This window comes from Labrus mixtus, chromosome 9, assembly GCF_963584025.1.
Source record: "Labrus mixtus chromosome 9, fLabMix1.1, whole genome shotgun sequence".
NCBI lineage: Eukaryota > Metazoa > Chordata > Actinopteri > Labriformes > Labridae > Labrus > Labrus mixtus.
Genome location: NC_083620.1, coordinates 28,166,723 through 28,187,076, shown reverse-complemented (window position 1 = coordinate 28,187,076; position 20,354 = coordinate 28,166,723).

Below are 20,354 nucleotides of genomic sequence, written 5' to 3'. Positions count from 1 at the left end.
ACCTTAAGCTTGATTTGTTGAACACCTTTGGGTGCTGATGCTATGGATGCTGAGGGGGGGTGGGGTTTGGGGATGGGGGGGCAGGTGTTGGCTTGCAGTTCAGTCGGGGCAACAAACCCCGAAGAGAACAGAGACAAGTGAAGGATTCCGACAGGTGAATAATAATGTCTGATTTGCATTCTTCACTTTGAAGCCGGCTGTCTGTCTGACGCTGCGTCCCATGTGTTCACAAGTAACACAATAAGAAAATCTGCAAGTTTTATGAAAAAATAAAATCTGATACCCCCTTGATAATGTTTGATGATAGTTATTCTAAGAGCTGTTTTCTCCTCCTGTGTGAGTAAACAGCATCGGTTTGTGTCGACAGGTTGTAAAGCTGAAGTGATTTCATGGCAGATAACTATTATTACGCCACGATGGCAGCGGTGTTGCATTAATCTTAACTCGTCGTATTTCCCTTCAAGCCAACCAGAGTGTCTTTCCTCATCTTTGATTTGTAAGGGTTGTGATGTGATGTTGCTTTGATGTTTTTACACCTGTCTGCAGAATAGAACTAAAATTGGTAGAGCAGAAATGATGATCTGTTCTGGTTTTGCATCATCAGCATTGTGAACAGAAAACAGGCTGGGGGAATAGTCAAACATTGCCAAATGATTGTTGTCATCCACTTGAATGAAAAATAAGAAGACCCTCTCCACCATCTTCATGCAGAGTTTAGACTTCTGTATGTAGGGGGGGGGGGGGGGGGGGGGGGGGGGGGGGGGTCACTAGGGACAAATCAAACAGATGTCTCAGCTCATTTATGAGTTGACACGGTTGCAGCCACATCATTGAGCTCTGTTATTTTTTATATTTGGTTAGTACACGTTGTGATATCTAAATGTTATTCACTACTAATGCTGGTGGATAGAACTGCTGCAGGTTTGCTGCATCCATGTGCTATTTTTAGCCCTGCGAGTGTGTCCATCAAGCTAGCAGAAAAAAAACATGACAGCAGCCAAGTCTGTAAAGTTTCCCAAAGTCTGACACGTTGGGATGTTTGAGGGAGGTTTGACATATTTGAATCTACCTTTCTGCTGTGAGGGAAGTCAAGGTTGTTGAACCCTTTGTTACCAGAAAATAATAATTTGTTGCTTGATTAGCATATAGAAGCTAATCAAGCGTCCCCGCATTAATCACAGTTTTCTGTAAACACACATTAGCATTAAGAGTTTCTTCTCAAAGGTCCTCGTTTTCAGCTTTCATGTGGTCAGTCTTTGAAACCTTCAGAGCAGCTTTGCATGATCTGCAACTCAAAAACCTCCTTATTAATCTGAAACTGGAGTCACTAAAAACCCTAATTTCAGCCTCTGCCTGTTTCAGCTGCTGTCTCTTTAAGATCCCCCTCCCAATGTGCCCACTTTCTTCTGATTGGCCAGCGCTTTGGAAGTCTCCAGTGGGGCCGACACTGCAGGGCTGCCAGGGGAGGGCTGCTCTCCAGAGCTGGGAGAAGAGAGTCTATATAAGAGGATTCACCATCTTAGATAGAGACTTGAAGCTGCCGTCTCATGGAATTCATGGTTTCACATCGGGGAACTATGACATGATTTGCAGAACAAGCTGTTTAGCGCCCTCTGCAGACGTATCCTGGGATTACTCCAACAACGTCATGATCAGAAACTTTGTCCACGTTTAGTCTGGGCATCCAGCATTGTTACATTTTATGTGAGTTTTAAAATGGGGATCAGCGCAATAGGTTAACTATTAGATGCTTCAATTGTGAACAAACACAAAGTGTTAAACTTTAAAATGACAGAATGTATAAATAACTTTGTGTAAAGTGAAAAGGATTATTCTGCAGTGTAGTAAAGATGGCTGAGCTGTTCATCACAGTGACAGAGGAACAAAATGATTGGGCCCATTAGAGACTTTCTGCCGGGATAATTTATACCACTGACCTTTTCTCCAGACAGACGAGATAATAATTCACACATCCAGGTTCCCTTCAGGTTAGCTTAAAGGGAAAATACCTCTGTGTTTAAACAGCAGATGTCTTCAGTCTGGGTTAGCTGCACAGGCTGTAATGGCTTCAAGGTAATCAAATTACATCCACTGAAAGTTGTTGTTTTTGTCATTGACAGACTTTTGCTGTTTTCACACTAGCAGAAATCTCCTGAAGAATTTCCCTGAGGAGCTGTATGTGTGAACACAAACAGACACATTTTTCACTCCGACTTCACCTGGAGTTTCTCCTGACAGACCCCTAGTTTTTTTTCTGCAGCAAGTCCGAGTGAGCTGATGTGAGAACGCAGCAGGATATTCTCAGGAGAATTTACCTCGAGCCAATAGGAGGGAGAGTGATGTTTATATACTGTGACTGCTGCATGGTGCATAAAGTGTCTGCATGCGTCCACTACGATCTCCGAGCATTAAACGGCTACATTGTGTTTTCTGTTCTTTCTGTTCTGGACAATGTGAGTTGTTTTAAATGTGCTTGACTTTAACGTCTGTTGCTTTTTGTGTGTGTGTGGGTACCTTTTAAAAACCTAAAGTGACCTCAGTATTCTGCCCCTGAAGGAAGTGCTAATGGTGACTCTGTTCATCACAATCCCAGAGGGACAAACTGGTCGTTCCCATTAGAGACTCTCTGCAGTGATCAGTGAGACACTGACCTTTCCTCCAGACAGACGTTCATACTTCATTAAGCTGCCTTCAGGTCCTCTTCAGGTTACTCGAAAGGTGAATTCTACCGCTTCTAACTCTGAGATATATTTTAAACGGAGAGTTTTGGAACTTCCTGGTAGATATAGCTTCAGCATGTAGCTGTGAAACCATGTTCTGAGGTTGTTATTAAAAATGTCCTACAGCATTATGGATCCAATCCCTACAAACAAATATCATTCATGTTGGGGTCAGGTGCTTTGAATAAATGTCAGAAACAGCAAACTTAAGACTTTTTCCAAGGCTAAATTACTGAAAAAAAACATTTTACAGTTTGTGATTTGTTGATCTTATGGTTAATTTTTGGGCTTTTTGTGCCTTTATTTAGAGATAGGACAGGATAGTCAGAAATCATGGAGAGAGAGAGAGAGTGGGGCATGACATGCTGGAAAGGAGCCACAGGTCGGATTCAAACCTGGGACGCCCACTCGGAGGACTTCAGCCTCTGTACATGGGGCACGCAGGCTAGCGGAGCTCCAATTTGTTTTAAACACTGTTTAATTGTCTGTTTATTCAATTCAAATTCAAAACTTCAGTCGTGTAAAAAAAAGCATCAGTGTGTGCACAGCTCACATGAACGACTGCACAGCAGAAAACACTAAACCATGCATGATAAATAGGTTTAAAGGGTAAGTTTGGGCAGGGTTTGACCTTTTAGTCCCCATGAAGCTAAAGATCCTGAAGTCTGGTAGTTTTGAAAAACAAACAGATGAAGCTACAGATGTGTTTGGCTGAACAAAAGGGTCTCTCTCTGCAGTTATACTTTCATGTAAGCTGTCAGACAGTTTGAATAAAAATGTAAGCCCATCAAATGACAGCAAACATATTCAGAAAATGAAGCATAAAGGTTTAAAATAACACAGGTTGTTTGAGGAAAAGCACAAACAGAAACTGTTGTTTTTAAAAAACCTGAGTGGAGGCAAAATAAAATGTGCATATCAAGTCTGCAGCCCCAAACTTGACTGGCAGGTTGTCATCTATTCCAGAGTCTCTCCTTTGAGGCTGCTGCTCCACCCATGTGGGCCGCCCCGTGCTGAGAATGAAGCGGCTCCATTTTTCAGCCCAAGAGTAGGAGGGGGGTTGAGATGTAGAGGAGGGTTCCCTGGGAGGAGAGTTGCGCATATATTAGAGCGTAATTAATCTGCAGGAGACAGAGGGATGAGGGAGGACAAGAGAGGGGGGGAAGAGAAACAAAGACAAACAGAGGGATAAAAGCAAACAGTGGATGGATCAGAGAGAGGAACAGAACAAAAAGGAGAGAGGAGGGGAAGCGTAACAGAGAGCAAAAGGAAGCACAAGTGTGTCTGTGTGACAGGAAAGGCTGACAGAGAGTGATAGGGGCGAGCTCAAGAAACACGGAGAGAGAGAGAGAGAGAGAGAGAGTATAATTACAGAGGTTGAGCCACAGGGCTCCTCTATGGATCATTAGCCAGCTTAAAGAGCCAGGGCTTCGGCTCTGTGCGGAGACACTCTGCAGAAAAGGTCACAACTTCTCTGGATGAATACTCTGCCGTCTGCTCGGGCTAGTTTGCTTTATTTATCTTGGCAGTTAGGAGACACTGGCCTGGAGATAAGGAGCTACTAAACTGCAATGAACAAGAACAGAATATGCAGACCAAACAGGCAGTTAAGGAGCATGTTTGGCCGCATACATTTTGCTTTCCCCACTAGGCCACAGAGGCAATAATGGGGCGCACGTACAGTAATTGGCGGTTTTACATATGACAGGACGGCAGCACGGTGAAAGGTTAACTTTAAGTGTTTTGGACTTTCACTTGCAGTGCACAAACAGCTCGGAGCACCTGTTGCCTGCAGCTCTTCTTCTTCTGCAGGAAATGCTGTGTCTGCAGTTTCAGGGTGTTTACTAAGCTCGGACGGAGCTGTGAGGGAAAGGAGTGAGGCCGCTGGTGAGCAGGAAGAAGACACACACTGAGACGTTTGAAGACTTCACATCACTTTCAAACCATTGATATTTGATTATTATGCTTTTTTTTATGCAAATACACACGCTAGTTAACGGCATCTTTAAAGGCTTTATATGTGATTTTTTTGATCCAGCAGATGTCGCCCTTGAGCACCAGCTTGAAACCAAAACAACTCGTGCTGCATTGTTGTGTTAGCATGCTAATGCTAGCGATCTTTATTATGCTCGTATCTTCACACTGCATGTAAATTTACCTGAAATGAGCGTGATCTAGAAACACAGTTAAGCAGTGAGTACAGTATGTTATTCTTCTTTTCTCTAGTCCCTCAATTAAACAACTTTTATACACGAGGGGAGGAGTCAGCCGGCCGTCCCGGCGATGTAAACAAACTGAAGATAGGACTCTGAAAACTCTGAAAACATCACAGACAGTGGGACTTAAAGGCATATAAAGCCTTTAAGGCTGGTTTCACATTAGAGACCCGGACCTAGATCCGAGTATGCGTGACCCCAAAGTCCGCTTAATTTGATAAGTGAAAACATAAACGTACTGTACTCGTACTGTACTCAGGTACTGTGCCCGAGTCCTCTTGAAGAGGTGGTCTTGGGAACCATTCATGTGTACTCCATTATGGTCCGCGGGAGATGCTCAAATAAGGAAGTGGACCGCTACATGACGTAGTAAAAACAGCTCCTGACGCTTCAAAAGAATGAAAAAATCAACTCCTGTCAATGTGACATCTGAGATTTCTGTGAACCAACTTGATTTTTACTTTTTCCTTTCATCACAAGATATTTAAAATAATTAGAAAATGGGACTAAAACTCCACCTTTGACGCACGCTTCATGATGAAGTTCTTGTGTGTTTGGGCATGGATCAGACAAAATCACATCACCTCCAGAAACTTTACACACACCACATGCTGTCGGAGCGCCTCCCATACTGTAACTCATGCTTACTTGCAGAAAACTTCAAAGCAGTGAGCACTTGGCATCGCCGTGTCAGAACTGAAATGAAGATGAGGATTTACGTCCTACGTGTGCAACACATGCTCTTTATGTATGCAACAGGGGGGCTTGGAAGGCGTCCATTAAAACAGCTTATGTTGCGATTTTTTTTCTTATGTGCAGGAAGCAACAGAGTCCATGTGAGATGAAAGAGGGGCTGTGTGTGACGGCTACATCAGCATGTCTCAGAGCAGCTGTAATGATATGGTAGCTGGCACGGGGGTTTTGCCTCTTTAAGCGGAGGATTACAGCTTTAAAGAGGCTTGTCAGGGCTCCGTATTACCCCGGCTAAAAAAAATCAGGTTTGAAGTCACAGCGGCTGCGGCTCTCGTTAGGCTAAAACAAGCTGCTCCAGAACCGTCATTACCAGCTAACGGCCAAGACAGATCTCACTACACACACTCATGTATCATTTAAGTTACTTACCATATATCGTCCTGGGCGCCCCTGAAGTCCCATGTGTTTTAGGTTTCTCTGGATTGTCGGTGTGGACGTGTCATGTCCAGCTCTGTGTCTTAGGTTATGTTTTCATTTCTACTTGTATTATTTCCTGTTTTTCGGTCACTAACCTCTCCTCTCATTTCAGATCCTTCACTTCCTGCCCGCATGTGTTTCCCCCCTCACCTTAGTATTTAGTCTGTGGCTTTCCCTTCCTTTCTGTGACAGTTCGTCTTTGACCTCTGTGTGAAGCGTACAAGTCTTTTGTTTCTCTTTGTTTTTGACGTCGACTTTGCCTGTTCCCTTTTTTGGGATTTTCTGTCTGCTTGTCAAAAGTAAAGACTGTTTTTTTTCCCTTACCGAAGACTGTGTTTTGAGTCGTACTTTTGAGTTAAATTACCAATTACCTCTCGCCCAATGACATCTGGGATCTCCTGCAGCCCCCCCCGCAACCCCAACAGGAAAAGCGGTATAGATAATGGATGGATAGATGGACTTTAGAGCTTCTCGACTCTATTATCACACTAGCTGTTACTACTATTACTACACATACCTTAGCAAAATTGTAGCTTTAAATCTATGTTAATCATTGTTGTTGTTTGTTTGTCTCTATCCTTCTCCTTTGTAGGCAGAACCCACTACAGGTCCGAGACTTTTGGGTGTGGGATGAGAACTCATTACCATCGCTGTGTGTTTGTTGAAAGTGGTCCATGGAGTAAAGTTTTGGGGGTATTTTTTACGGACGATCTCTTGCATCAACTTGACAACAAAAACCCAAGGTCACTCTCTTGATGTGGAGGCAACAACAACTTTGCCCACTGTCACAAACTTGAGACACTTTCTGTGACTGTGTGTGTTTGTCTCTGTGAACAGTGGCTCTGTAGCCCCGGTGAAGCTGAAGGCAGCGGCGGCCTCTGCAGCGCTGCTGATTGACAGCAAAGGGGATGAGAGCTGAGTGTCGGAGCAGCAGTGGGGGGCGAAAGGAGAGAGAGAGAGAGAGAGAGAGAGAGAGAGAGAGAGCATTGCTGGGAATGTGTGATCTTTCCAGTTTCACTTTCAAAGGCTTGTTATTGGCAGTGCTCAAGGTCAGGGACCCTGTTACGCGGAGACTTTGAAGTCAGAGGGAGAGCGCCGAGAGGGAAAAGGTAAAGAAAGTGAAATGTGTAAAAATAAATTAACAGCCTCGGTGTAAAATGAGTCACAAATCCATGACGACCAACACAGTGATTTGCTGGATAAAAGAGAGCCTTTTAAAAGAGCAGGTGTTGAGTAATTGGTTGACTTAATGCTGTCAATGCTCATTTAAAACGCTTTCATTAAATGTGTCTGAATGGATTAAAGTAGCCTACTGGTTTCCGGCTCCTGTTCCCGGTCAGCTAAAATCAGTGGCTACAAATTAAGCGATGAAATGATCAGACATGAAGTGTAAACACAGTTGTCACATTTTAACAATTAAATATATGAGCAGGATTATTTTTCAAGGCTTCACCAGAACATTGAAAAGTGAAGCTTTGTTCAGAAATAGTCAAACTCTGCCTGGTTACAGGTTGGAGGTCAGAATGACCGTTTGTAAAGTTTTAAAGGTCACATATCCTCCTCCTCTTCTTCAGTGTGAATAAGTCTCAGAGCTCCTCAAAACATGTGTGTGAAGTTTCTTGTTCTAAATCCACTCTGATCCTGTATTTGATCATGTCTATAAACCCCTCTATTTCAGCCCTGCTCAGAACAAGCTGTTTCTGCATCTGTACCTTTAAATATGTAAATGAGCTGTGTCTGATCACGCCCCCCTCTCTGGAAGGACTTGGGTGTACTCTGGTCTTTCTCGCTCCATGTCCTATTGTTTATGGTGAGAAGGCAGACTCAGAGGGCAGAACAAACACCTAGCTGTGGGAGTGTCACCCACCTGTGGGAGGGGCTACTGCCCTTTGTGATGTCATGAAGGGAAAATCTCTAAACGGCCTGTTTGAGCACACATTTTCTGAAAAGTGGAGCAGGCAGAAGACGGAGAGGATGGACTTTTCTCATCATTGGGGGGTTTGTAGACAGACTAGAGACACATATTAGAGTTAGAGGAACATGGTGAAGTGGATTTCACAGAATATGTGACCTTTAAAAAGTTCATGTTTGAGCATTTATAATGAAGGTTTTCGTCTAACCAGAAAATAACAAACGTTTTGTGTATGAGTGAAGAGGAAAATGAGGATTGCCTCTTCTGGAATAAACTCCTTTTAGCTCTAAACTCTTGAACTTTCCGTCTCACATTTGTCCTCAGACGACTTCTTCTTTGTCTCTCGCTGGCATAAACAGTGTGCGAGCTTTCCAGAGAATGAAGTTGACACAAGCAGCTGAGTGTGTCTGCCTCCAAGATTAAACTTGAATTGTGTTTTTTTTACTGATTCACCTCCTTCCCCTGGGAGGTGTCTATAAAAAAAAAACTTGTTCACGTCGTCTTTTGATAAACTGTGTTTTTATTGATTCTGCTGCTCTGGGGGAGATAAGAGATTACATTCCCCGGCCTTGGCTACAGGGACGCAGTAATGATGCACAGCTATTAAGGTGTGATCGTATCTCCACGCTCCATGCAATCGTTTGCAATTCATCTGATTGTAGGAAAGAAAATCTAACTTTGTGAAAGCTTTAAAGGCAACAGCTGCCATACGTCATTTTAGGCAGGAAGTGATTCCACTAAAGAGGCCGGAAAGACAGAGTTTGTGAAAATATTTAACATGTTTCCTTCACATTATTGGCTCCATTTCTCCCTCTGAGCCAATAGGAACCCATGCTGAGTGATTAAAGGGATACTTCACCCGTTGAAACATGAATCTGTATTGACATTGGGTCATATATGTAGTAGAAATGTGAAATGCGTCTCGCCGCTATATTTATATTTTTTCGCCATTATCAGCTTTCTCCATAGAGCCTGTTAGCATAGCTTCCAAGCAATATGGCGGACGTTAAGTTTCGATTCTGTGACTAAGGGCCCACCCACTGATCTGTGATTGGTCTGTAGCTTCAGTGGTCGAAAATATGAGGAACTAGCTTTGTAGTTTCAAACAGCTTTCAGTGACACAAAATGACGATTTTTGCTCCTCAGACTCAGAAATACAAAGATTTCCCATCTCAGGGGAAAATGAGGGCGGGATGCACGACCATTCAAAAATACTACCAGGTTTCTAATGATACAAAGATTAATGCAAATGGGTGAAGTATCCCTTTAAACAAAAACCTTTCAATGAAAGTCTTTAGTTAATTATAATGAATACAAAAGCTTTGGGGTTCACACCTCAGTAACATCTCAGATCAGCGCTACAACTTCCTGGTTTTTTAAACTTTGGACACCCCCCCTCCCCCACTGGAGAGAGAGAGAGAGAGAGAGAGAGAGAGAGAGAGAGAGAGACAGAGAGAGAGAGACAGAGAGAGAGAGAGAGAGAGAGAGAAAGAGAGAGAGAGAACGCGGGACATCTCATGAATCTTTGCTGATATTTCCCTTCAGGCCTGCTGTTCCCCCGCCTGGTTCCTCTCTCTGTTTACATTTGGTGGTCTGTGCGTCCTTTCAGGGGGAAATATCTGTGCGGCGGTGCTTTTTGAATCCCATCCACAAAATGTCACACGCAACGCATAATAGCAACACATCTGAGGCAAAAACAAAAACCCCACGACTGACCTTTCAGGGAGAATAATACTGCTGAAAGTCATAGAAGTATTATAAACTTATTTAACATTGCCAATAGAGACACATTAATCTGAATAAATCTGGACGCCGTGCACGGCTGGAAGGTCATCCTGTGTGCGTGTTTGTGATTTAAGGATTATCATTTGGAGGGCGTAGTAGAAGTAGTAGTAGTCGACATTTCCTCAAAAACAAACCAAACCTTCAATCACCACGTGCCCAACTCTCACCACCATAATCCCTCTCTAGAATACCAGCTGCCATTTCACAGACTTTCTTTTTTTTAAATTAGGGTGCAACAATAACAGACCTGTTTATGTGTTTGAATAAGGGCTGCAGCAGAGAGGAGAAACACCTGACCCTACCACTGCTAACACAGACACACCTCCCTTATGACCCAATTCTGAGTTTGGCCCCCCGGCCCTCACCATACACATGGTCACATGAACAGATCGACACTAATCACACGGTCAGTCACACCCTTTGGTATTTTTTTTAGAATTGATTTCAAACATCGTCTGAAAAAAGTACAGAATAACAACTTCCTGTTGAGTTTGTTGTTGGACAATAGAGCGCCACAGGAATGAGTCCTAAAACCAGGAAGTAAGTTAGCATTTGAGCGCCATGGGGTCTAACGTCTAAAAGTCAATGGGGGTTTGTGGTTAGACGCCTGAAATAAGGTCTGTGGTTAACACAAGCTGAAGAGATGTTGGTGTTTAGTTAGACCACATAAACTACGTTAGGTAATACCTCCACTTGTGAAGTTTGAAGTTTTTACTCGTCTTTAAAAAGGCGGTTGCTAACAAGTGGCTAAATGTGACTACAGCGGTCGTTGGGGACATTAAACGTCATCACGCCGGACACAGAGGGCGGGAACTCTCTCACTAGTCGGAGATGTCTCCTGTAGGTTTAATCTTTAGGTTAAGGTGAATATTATGTTAGTAAACTATTTATTAAGCTACGTGGATTAATTTATCGGAGATCGTCTGAAGCTAGTGACGTCACAATCATCCGACTGTGGTGTAGTTAGCTTGTAGCATAACGTTAGCTTTTTACTTCTGTCGGCCGCATTAACGCTTCAAACATCATAAAAATGGCGTTCATCTGTGAAGATTATCCTGCTGAACAAAACGCCTACACTTCAGAAACGTGCGTTTGCCACAGAGATTATTTTCTGCAATGATCCAAAATCCAATGAAAACATCCCATAGGAGGATTCTGGTTAGACCCCATGGTGATGCTACTTCTGGGTTGGCCTACAAAAATACGTCATATGGTTTGTTTTGTATATGCAGTTTAATGTGTGTACACTTTCATTGGACGCCTTGTTAGATAGTTACTCCTCCGCCATTATTGTTGACAAAGCTGATATCCGAAGTTCCGCACCTTCTTGATTTTAACCCCGCCCCCCTATGCCCTACTCTTTGCAGTGAAAGTGCCCTCTTGGATGCCCCTGTGGTAGATCTATCATGATGAAGTGTCTTCCAGGGTGCCCTCTGGCTCTAACTATTTCACTATAAATGTGTGGCAACTTTTTCTGCGCTGGTGCCCCACCCCACAGAGCAGGGGCCCTTTTTAATATTTACGCCCCTGGCCCTAAAACATCCTGAGTCCGCCAGTGTCCTCTGTCTGTTTGTTAAGACTGAAGACTGGAAAAAACTTTGTTCCTTTAGAGAAAAGTTATGAGTGACAGAAAGGCAAACTAGTCTAAATAAATCCACCTTATATGCCCTTTGAAGAAGTAAGTACCCAACAAAATATCTTCACAATCCCCCCAAAAAATGTCTTTTACTCTGAAGGTTTAAAACACATTGTCCTCACAAAGATAGATACACGTGAGCTCACACACACACACACACACACACACACACACACACACACACACACACACACACACACACACACACACACACACACACACACACACACACACACACAACACAGTCAAGGAGTTCACTTTCAATGCCTCAAGTGAATAGAAGTTGACTGGAGGCTGATTCTTGTACAAACGCTCCACCAGGCCTGCCTCACTGACTTATAGGAAGGATAATGAATGGAGCACAATCAGTCGGCCCTGAAACCTCCAAACACTGAATCCTTCCCCGAGTGAGAGCGGATGAAAGTGTGAAGCTTTTGATTTGGGGAACGGAAACATTTGTACATTAACTTTTTAACAGCTTATGGATCCCTTTCTGCAGCTTGACAGCCCAGAGAAAGAAAAATCAGTAAAAGTTGGTGAACTTTGAAGAAGAAGTTCTCGTACTGTGAGGTGAGGGTTGAAAATGTAAGGAATTTGGGGTGCTGGTGGCTTAGTGGTTGATGCATGCACCCCATGTGCAGAGGCCATATTCCTCCATAAGGGGGGGGGCCTGGGTTCAAATCCAACCTGTGGCTCCTTTCAAACACGTCGTTCCCCTCTCTCTCTCTCACCCTGATATCTATAGCGACTGTCCTATCTCATACCATAAACCATCCATCCATTATCTTTACCACTTTTCCTGTTCGGGGTCAGGGTCGGGGGGGCACAACTGACTGAATGCAGTCAGTGAGTCTGTGATTATCTCTCTTTTGTTTTGTATCAATATTTTTGCAAATTTCAATACATAAGAAAACTACATTGAAGAAAGGCACCAGGTTCTTAAAGGCAGGGTGGGTATTTAAAAAAAAAAAACTAGCATGATTTTGAAAGTAGCATTCCCTCTGTGCTTTGTCTGCACCCACCCCCTCCCCTCTGTGCTCTCTCTAAAGCCACGCCCCCTCACTTACATGCATGAGCGCCGTCTCATGTCTCATTCAGCGGTAAGTCAACACTAAACTTTATCATGTAAAAAAAACCAAACCTGTACCTGATGAATTTCCTTTCAGGGCCTCTTAGGACTGTGCTCATAAATGAAATTCAAACAGAGTCAGAATTACTCAGCAGTGATGTGACCCAGGCATTAAGGAATTGAACCCAATTGCAGACAAGCAGGAAGGCGTGATGATTTCAGTGATTTATTTCGAGAGAAACACTCACAGTTAAAGGCAGGTATGAGTACAGGTAGAGAAGCAGGAAGCTGATTCAGGTTGGCTCAGGTGACAGAAGTTCTAATGCAAAACTCAAGGCGAGATTGAAGCAGGACAAACTAACAGGGTGTGAGTTAAAAGTGCTGCTGAAATGTCTGCAGGACTGATGAGAAAAGTTTGAACAGGTAGGTTGAAGGGAAGGTCAGGTGACTGGAGTGAAGGGAGGGGGGGTTACTGCAGGACAAGGCGCCTCCTGAGTGGTTTGACTTACCAATTTCAGAGATGCCAATGGAAAATATGTGGAAAGACTTCTTGTGTTGTTCAGGGATAAGAAAGAAAAAAAAAAGTCAAACGGGGGTATATTCACGAGTGATGTGTGCTGAGTGGCTGTCAGTCATTGAGACGAAAATGCAATTTGTCAAGTTCCTGTTGGGTTTGAGAGTGACTGATGTGGAGAGGCATTCCTTTAGCAAAACATGTCAGAAACAAAGAAACATGAGCGCTGAGTTCAGGCATATTCCACCTGTCCCCAAAGCACCATCAACAACAGACAGGGAGCTGAGACTCAAATGTCAGAAGTGATTTAATCTATCCCGACATATTCACATCTGTTTTTTATCTTTTCCCTCAAAACTTTCAATTTTAGACTTTAAAGTTGAGACAAAACTCCATCATCATGCAGTTTTATGTCCTGGTTTGAAAACAAGAACATAAAACTGACAAAAGTCAAAGCAAAGTTTACTTGATTACTGTTTTAAGTAAGGTTTCAGGTTACTGTATATTTGTATCTAAGAGTAATGTTTAACTGTTTGTTATTGCATGGCCTTGAGGAATAGGCTTTACATTTCTACATTTCACTGAACATCTGTACGAGTGTGTGACAAATACAAATCTTGAAACTACTTAATCAAGATTTGAAGTTGAGATTCTATGGAAAAGAAACTTAAAGGAGCAGTATGTAACTCTGACACCTAGTGTTTAAAATGGGTACTGCAGTCTAAATTCTAATCATCATAGAGAGCTGTCTCTCCCCCCCTCCTCTCTAGAGTCGATGCTCACACAGGTCACCATGTGGTGGACTCTGAAGCTTCAGTGTTTATCCAGCTCTGCATGGGTCTGTAAACCTTTCTGTGTTCTAACCTCTCTCCATTTTTCAAAAAGCATCTCCAATATTGATCCTAGTTTGAGCACGTTTCTGCTCGTGGAGCTTATTAGAAACATGCAGAGGCTTTTTAGGTCGGGTACAATCACTTCTATCTGAACCACTTCTCTTGCTCGCTTCCATCGCTGCAACACCTGTTGGTTTGATAACTGCTCTCATATCTGGCAAACCAAGGGGTGTCCAAAACGGCCGTGTGGGGGGTGTCTTAAAACCGCCTACCTTCTCTGGTCCAAACAAATCCAGAGCATTCAGGAGCAGAATCTAAAGTTAGAAGGAGGACATGGTGGCTGCTGCATTGTTGTCAGAGAAGCCAGCACTTCAACATGTTTCCTTAATGTCTGATCAGATAGTAAGATCACTTTATCATTTACCTCACTACATACATCAATAATCTATACAGGCAAACCATCATATGCTCATAATGTATAAACAAAGTATGGCTTTTGAGGACAAACACATGCAGCTGGTTCAAACAAACATTTTAGTCAAAGAGACCAGCGCTGTGTACAAAAACTTTTCCAGATATCTTTATTTTCGTCCACTTCTCTAGTCGACTCTAATAAACACTCAAATGTTTTAAGAGAGTTTTATCTGTGATTCTGACAGCACATTAATTCTCATTTAGAGGGGGAAAAATTGGGAAATGAGAAGTAACAAAGGGCTTGAAAAAGGAAAGATGGTAAAAACATCAACCGGGGAGAAGAGATCAGATAAATGTCATTCATTGACTCATTTAGCTGTTGGGCTCTAATTAGACTATAAAGCAATTTTTGAAGGAGAATTCAAACAAAGCCTGACTTATGTTGTTGCCTTTTTTATTTCCACCCCTCTTATTATAGTTTGCTTTAACTTTGAGAAGTGTGATGGAGAAAGTGTTGCATAGTTTCTCCGATACCTCCCACCTGTGCTCTCCAAAGAGTACAGTCTGTTTTCTGCTTGATTGAAGAGGTAATGAAGGATGAAGAAGCTCAGCACACCAGAGAACGGTTGAGAGTAAGGAAACCTGATGCACAGCTGTGGGTACAGACCTATGAACTGCTGGAAAGGGCTCAAAGTTTATGTTCTATATGTGTTATTCAGTTCAGGACGGGGCGGAGATAAGTAGAGAATATCATTTTTTCAGGGAGGATAAAAGAGGGCAACACCTTACAACACTTAGCCATACAGATAAGATGATCCTGATCATTGCATCAACCCATCATCTCTATTTCTAACAGTAATATAAGTAATGAAGCAGTGAGGGAGCCATCATCAGACATGCTTGGTTAAATTCAGGAACTCAATAAACCAGTTCTGAAAAGTATGGTTCAGTACGGATGGACATTTATAGGCTGCGTTCAAACCACAGATTGTGTAAAAAAAAAACTTGGACACAGTCTCAGTGACAGCATTGGTTTCTGAAGAGGTGTGATGAAGCCCAGAAATGGTGGTTGCCATGTTGTTGGAAATGCTGTCTCAGTCAACCAAGCAACAAAGAGGTTGAGCTGGGGTGGGCCTTAAGCCTCCTAGCTAACAGCTACGACTTCCTGTCTCTCAGTAAAATCTGCTACACTCCTAATTATGCAAGAGTACTGTATTAGCCTTGATAAAATAAAAATGGACAATTTATTCAAAAACTCATCCCTGTAAAGCATGAACCAATAAAAACATTAGCTATTCAGACCAAATCTGATTTTTTTAAACAGGCTGTAAAATGTCTCTTTCTGGTGTAAAGACTGACATTTTAAAATGGGACCTAATGGAGATTCTCTTGCTTTTAGAGCCAGCCTCAAGTGGACACTTGAGGAACTGCAGTTATTAGTAATTCCTTATTATCTTAATTTTTCAACACAGTAGTTTACAACCTGAGTCTATCATTGAAACATGTGGCGTTGTAGCATGCTAACATGTCCAGAATGACAAAGGAAGTGAAATATTTTGCATGTTCACTTTCTATTCAGGATCTGAAGATGCGAACATTGTTACCCGAAAACAAAAAGTAAAGGCAAGGCTGTTGGGATGAGCCATAGTTTAGCAGATAGTCAAGAATCTGGACCATATTGAGATATTTCTGTGTGGACCAAAAGTGGCAAACTGGCAGCTATCCTTGCCATCATTACATTCATTCCTCTATGGAGAATAAAACTGGTCCCAGTAACGAGCCCTGAGGCACTCCAGGAAACTGTTCCATTGAAGCAAACATCTTGTGTTGACAAATATACGTAAACCTGCTTCAAAGCTTGTGTCAGCAGAACAATATTTCTCATATGCTTTTAATTAGCAGATGTAAGAGCACCAGCGTGGAAACAACAGGCAGTCTTGGGTGTTGCAGAGGTTGTTCTGACACGGTGTATCCAGTGCTGACTAAATGTTACAGCAGCAGTCAGACGTCTTCTCTGTGGTCAGACTTCATCAGAAGTGGCTGGTGGTAATTTCACACCCTGTAAACAGGAAAAGCCTGCAGCAGGGAGAACACTGGGAGGCTATTCCCTCAAACCCAGCAACAGCAAGAACATGCCTCACTACAGTTGTTTATACACATTTATATATATTTTGGAATGGTTTAAAAAGTGTGAATAAGCAGTCCTGTTTGTAAAGTCACTGGAGGAGAGGTGAGCTGACGAATCACCCCACACAAATTATTTTTCTGAGAATACATGTAAATCAAGCCATGTGCACAATCTGTAAACAAAACCTGTGCAGGTAGTTTAACAAGTTACCCAATCAAACTTTCAGGATGAATATTTTTATCTCCTTGTGAGGTTGCAGAGGGAGCATCTGCCTTTCTACACCAGCTCAACACTTGAATTCTCTTACAGCCACTTTATCCCGTTGAACCTTTTAGTGTCATGGGTGAATGATGATGAAACAGGACTTCACTGTGCCTTTCACGACTTTTACTTTTTGACATGTTTATCATCGAATGAGAAGAGTCGGGGGAGCGGGCTGTGACTGACTCCAAGGTTATCAGATTCAGATTTAGATTCAAGTCTCTATCGTCATTGCCCAAAGCAACAAAACAGTGAGGCGTCTCCCTAAGCAGCAGAAGATAAAAAACAGTATCAGAAACGAGATAAATGCGACTAAAATGAACAGAAAATATGATAAAATAGGCATCAAATGTAAAATAATCAAGTTGGAGTCATTGGGAATTCATAATTTATCATTTATTCTCATGAAAGTTGCCAGACAAGCATGCTGAGACGAGAGACAACGGTTTCATTCCAAGTCACATTTACCAAATCTCATGAGACTTACGTTGAGTACGGCAACAATTTAGGGTCACAGCAGGGTAACAGTGCAGCTGTCTTCAAAGGAATTTCAAATACTAAATACGAACAAAAAAGAAGAGAAGACGAATTTAAAGGTTTAAAAATAGCAGCAACTATATAGGGGGAAATGTACCTTCCATCCATAGGCTTCTTGATTTTAAGCAGCCCAGCTTTAAGACTGATGCGGTGGTAATGAATCTATAGGCTCTCCCAGTTTATCAAGTGTCAGATCACATCATGTCAGAGGCCAAGCAGGAAATGTTAAAATGAAATCCAAACCCAAAGATCAGAGTTGTATGTAAAAAAAACAAATGAAATGGAGGGTAAAGTTCAGTAAAATGAAAAGGTGGAGCAGAGAAGGTAAGAGTAGGGGGAAGATAGATCTGCTGGAGAACAGATTTACTGTGACCCCTTTTGTGATAAAAAAACACAGATATAGAGGGAGTCATCGCTCTGGACCATAAAGAGAGAGTGGATGGAGGCAGCGGTGAGTAAAAAAACCAGAGCGGGCAGAGGACAGGGCTCGGAGGAGGTGGGCAGCACGTCTACATAAACTCGTGATTAATAGCTTAATTATCTTCTGTTATCCAATTAATGAGCGCTAATGAAATCCTGTAGACAGAGCAGCGTCTGCACTGACATGACACTGTTAAAGAGAAAATCACTGTGGCCTTGTTTGCTCATTTTTCATCTGGACATTTGGATGCAAACAGATACACACACACACACTAACACACACACAGTACGTGTGATCTGTCTCTGCGTCTCATGGACACATTAACACTCTCTGGCATACACTTATAACATACTGCCTGTTCATTAGTGCTCGGTAAGGTGACAATTAGCCGACATTAAAGAGAGACAGAGAGGCTCATGGATATAAAATCACCTGCAATCCAAGTGAACTGACCTCCTTTATGGAATAATGAGGGCTGCTCTCTCCACAAAGAAACACATGTCTATTAGCGCATCACAAAAAGGAGAGTTATTAGGATGATTAGAGCACATTAGTGACTAATCTCTAATGTCCAGATGAGTAGTTTTGAACATTCACACATCTGACTATTAGCACAGAGGTGAGAGAGAAGGACAAAGAGAGTCAGATCTGTGTGGTTAAGAGTCACAGGAGGATCTTATTCAGCAGTGTTGACATGAATAACAAGGAGGTCTTTATGCAGGTAAATGACAATAATGGATAAGATATAGGGGGAAAACCACTTTGCATCCATCATGTCAATTCAGGGACAATTCCAAATCTCTGACTGCAAACTTAGTGAAAAAACTGCTTTTTATGTGTATTTCTTTTCACATCCAAACAAGAAATGGAATGAGAAAAAAATCATTAATTCATGACTTATTGATGTAAATAAAACATTTTCTATTTTTGTGATCACATACATAAAATGTGTATTTGATTCAGTATGTTCATACGCTCTTGGCAAGCTGCCCACGGCCAGTAGAATATTTAAAGGAGAATTATGTGAAGCCTGAAGACGGTCTCCACTAATACCTTTGTAAGTAAAAGAAAAGTTCTGTCAGACGGCAGCTGCTTCAGGAAAGTAATGAAGTTTACTCAAGTGTTTGTATGGTGGATGACAAACGCATCTATAAAATCCATACTGCTTTTTATTACAGGCACAAAATGTGTAGAGGGAGCAGATTGAGAAATATTTAACCCAACTGGAAAAAACAATTCAAATATATAAATAAGGATCAGACAGTCCAGCCAAACTTAACGTCCCAACCATGCCAGCAACCTCCGGTGTTGGATTTGGACAAAGCAAAAGTGTATACTTCAGTCCAGCTCCAAATCCCAAAGATTCTCCATTTACCCCCTTTTAAAATTATAAATATTTGCTGCAGAAATAAATATGTGTACAGTCTTTGTCAATATAAGCATTTGTATCGTTTCTTGGTACAGTCTGTATCTATTAAGATTTTATGAAGCTAGGAGTTATTAGTTTTAATATATTTGTATAATTATGGAGTGGCTGAATTGGCTGACAGGATGGTAGCATTGTAACTGGTTGACAGGTAACTTAAGGCCACTGCTTCAACTCTTGCTAACCGAAAGTTAGGTAGAGTCAGCACTTTCAATATGGGGACCACCATTGTTCTTCTTCAAAAAACCTCCACAGAAACCAACAGGCGACGCCACTGAGACTTCATATGTTTTATACCGTCTTTGGTCCACACCCAAAATGAGAAGCCATTGCCGATTTGCCTCTTATGACTCAGGCATGTAGCCCAAGTTAACGTCAATGAGATGTAACAGACTGTTACATTACAACTTGACAGTAAAAGCAGCCCATGCAGCTGTGTGCCCAGTTACGTCAGAAGGATGTAAAAATCTCCCTAACATGTTCTGGGTATCTTTTTGGTTGGATACACCCAGTGTCGTTATGTGAGGCCATCCAGGAGCGATCAAAATCAGACGACTGAACTACCTCGATTGATTCCCTTTTAAATCAGAAGGGGAACAGCTCTATACTTTGTGTTTCTGAAAAGTGGGGATGAGGGTCTTCACATAACTCATCTTTGAATCCAGGTATGTCTTCAGGCCTTCTTTAACACAACACTCAGGTTCAGTGTCCACACTCTTTGCTTTCCCTGGATTGCACGCTTCATCTCCCTTCAACCAGAAATACAATTTAAACATACCAGAACCCTTTTTAGTCACGGCAACGACTTACAACCAGCTGATGATGGGAGCAATCTGTTTTACTGTAAGAACCATGGCCTCAGACGTGGAGGTATATGCCCTCATCCTGGCCGTGTCACACTTGACTGCATGCAAATCACCAAAGTGTGCACCAGAGATCAAGTAGCACATTGTCAGCAAAATGCAGGAATGCAACCCTGAGGCCAACATACTACAGTACCCAGTTTAGGGCAGCAAACAAACAGGATACAGGAGAAAGTGTACATCCTGAAAGAAAGCAAATATGCCACAAAACAACCTATAGTGAATTTATTTTTGAACGTGTAAGTACCGACATTGAACTGGAATATTCTGCTGCTGTGCAAGTAACAATCTCCATTGTTATAAATTATTTGTATAATTGTTTTTTGAGGACAGTTTCCCCGCTGGTCATTGTTGGGCCTGTCCATGTTAACATCCATTGTGAATGGTATCCATTTTTAAAACTCTAAAAGCCGATCAACCTTTCAGGAGAGCGGGATCCACATATGTGA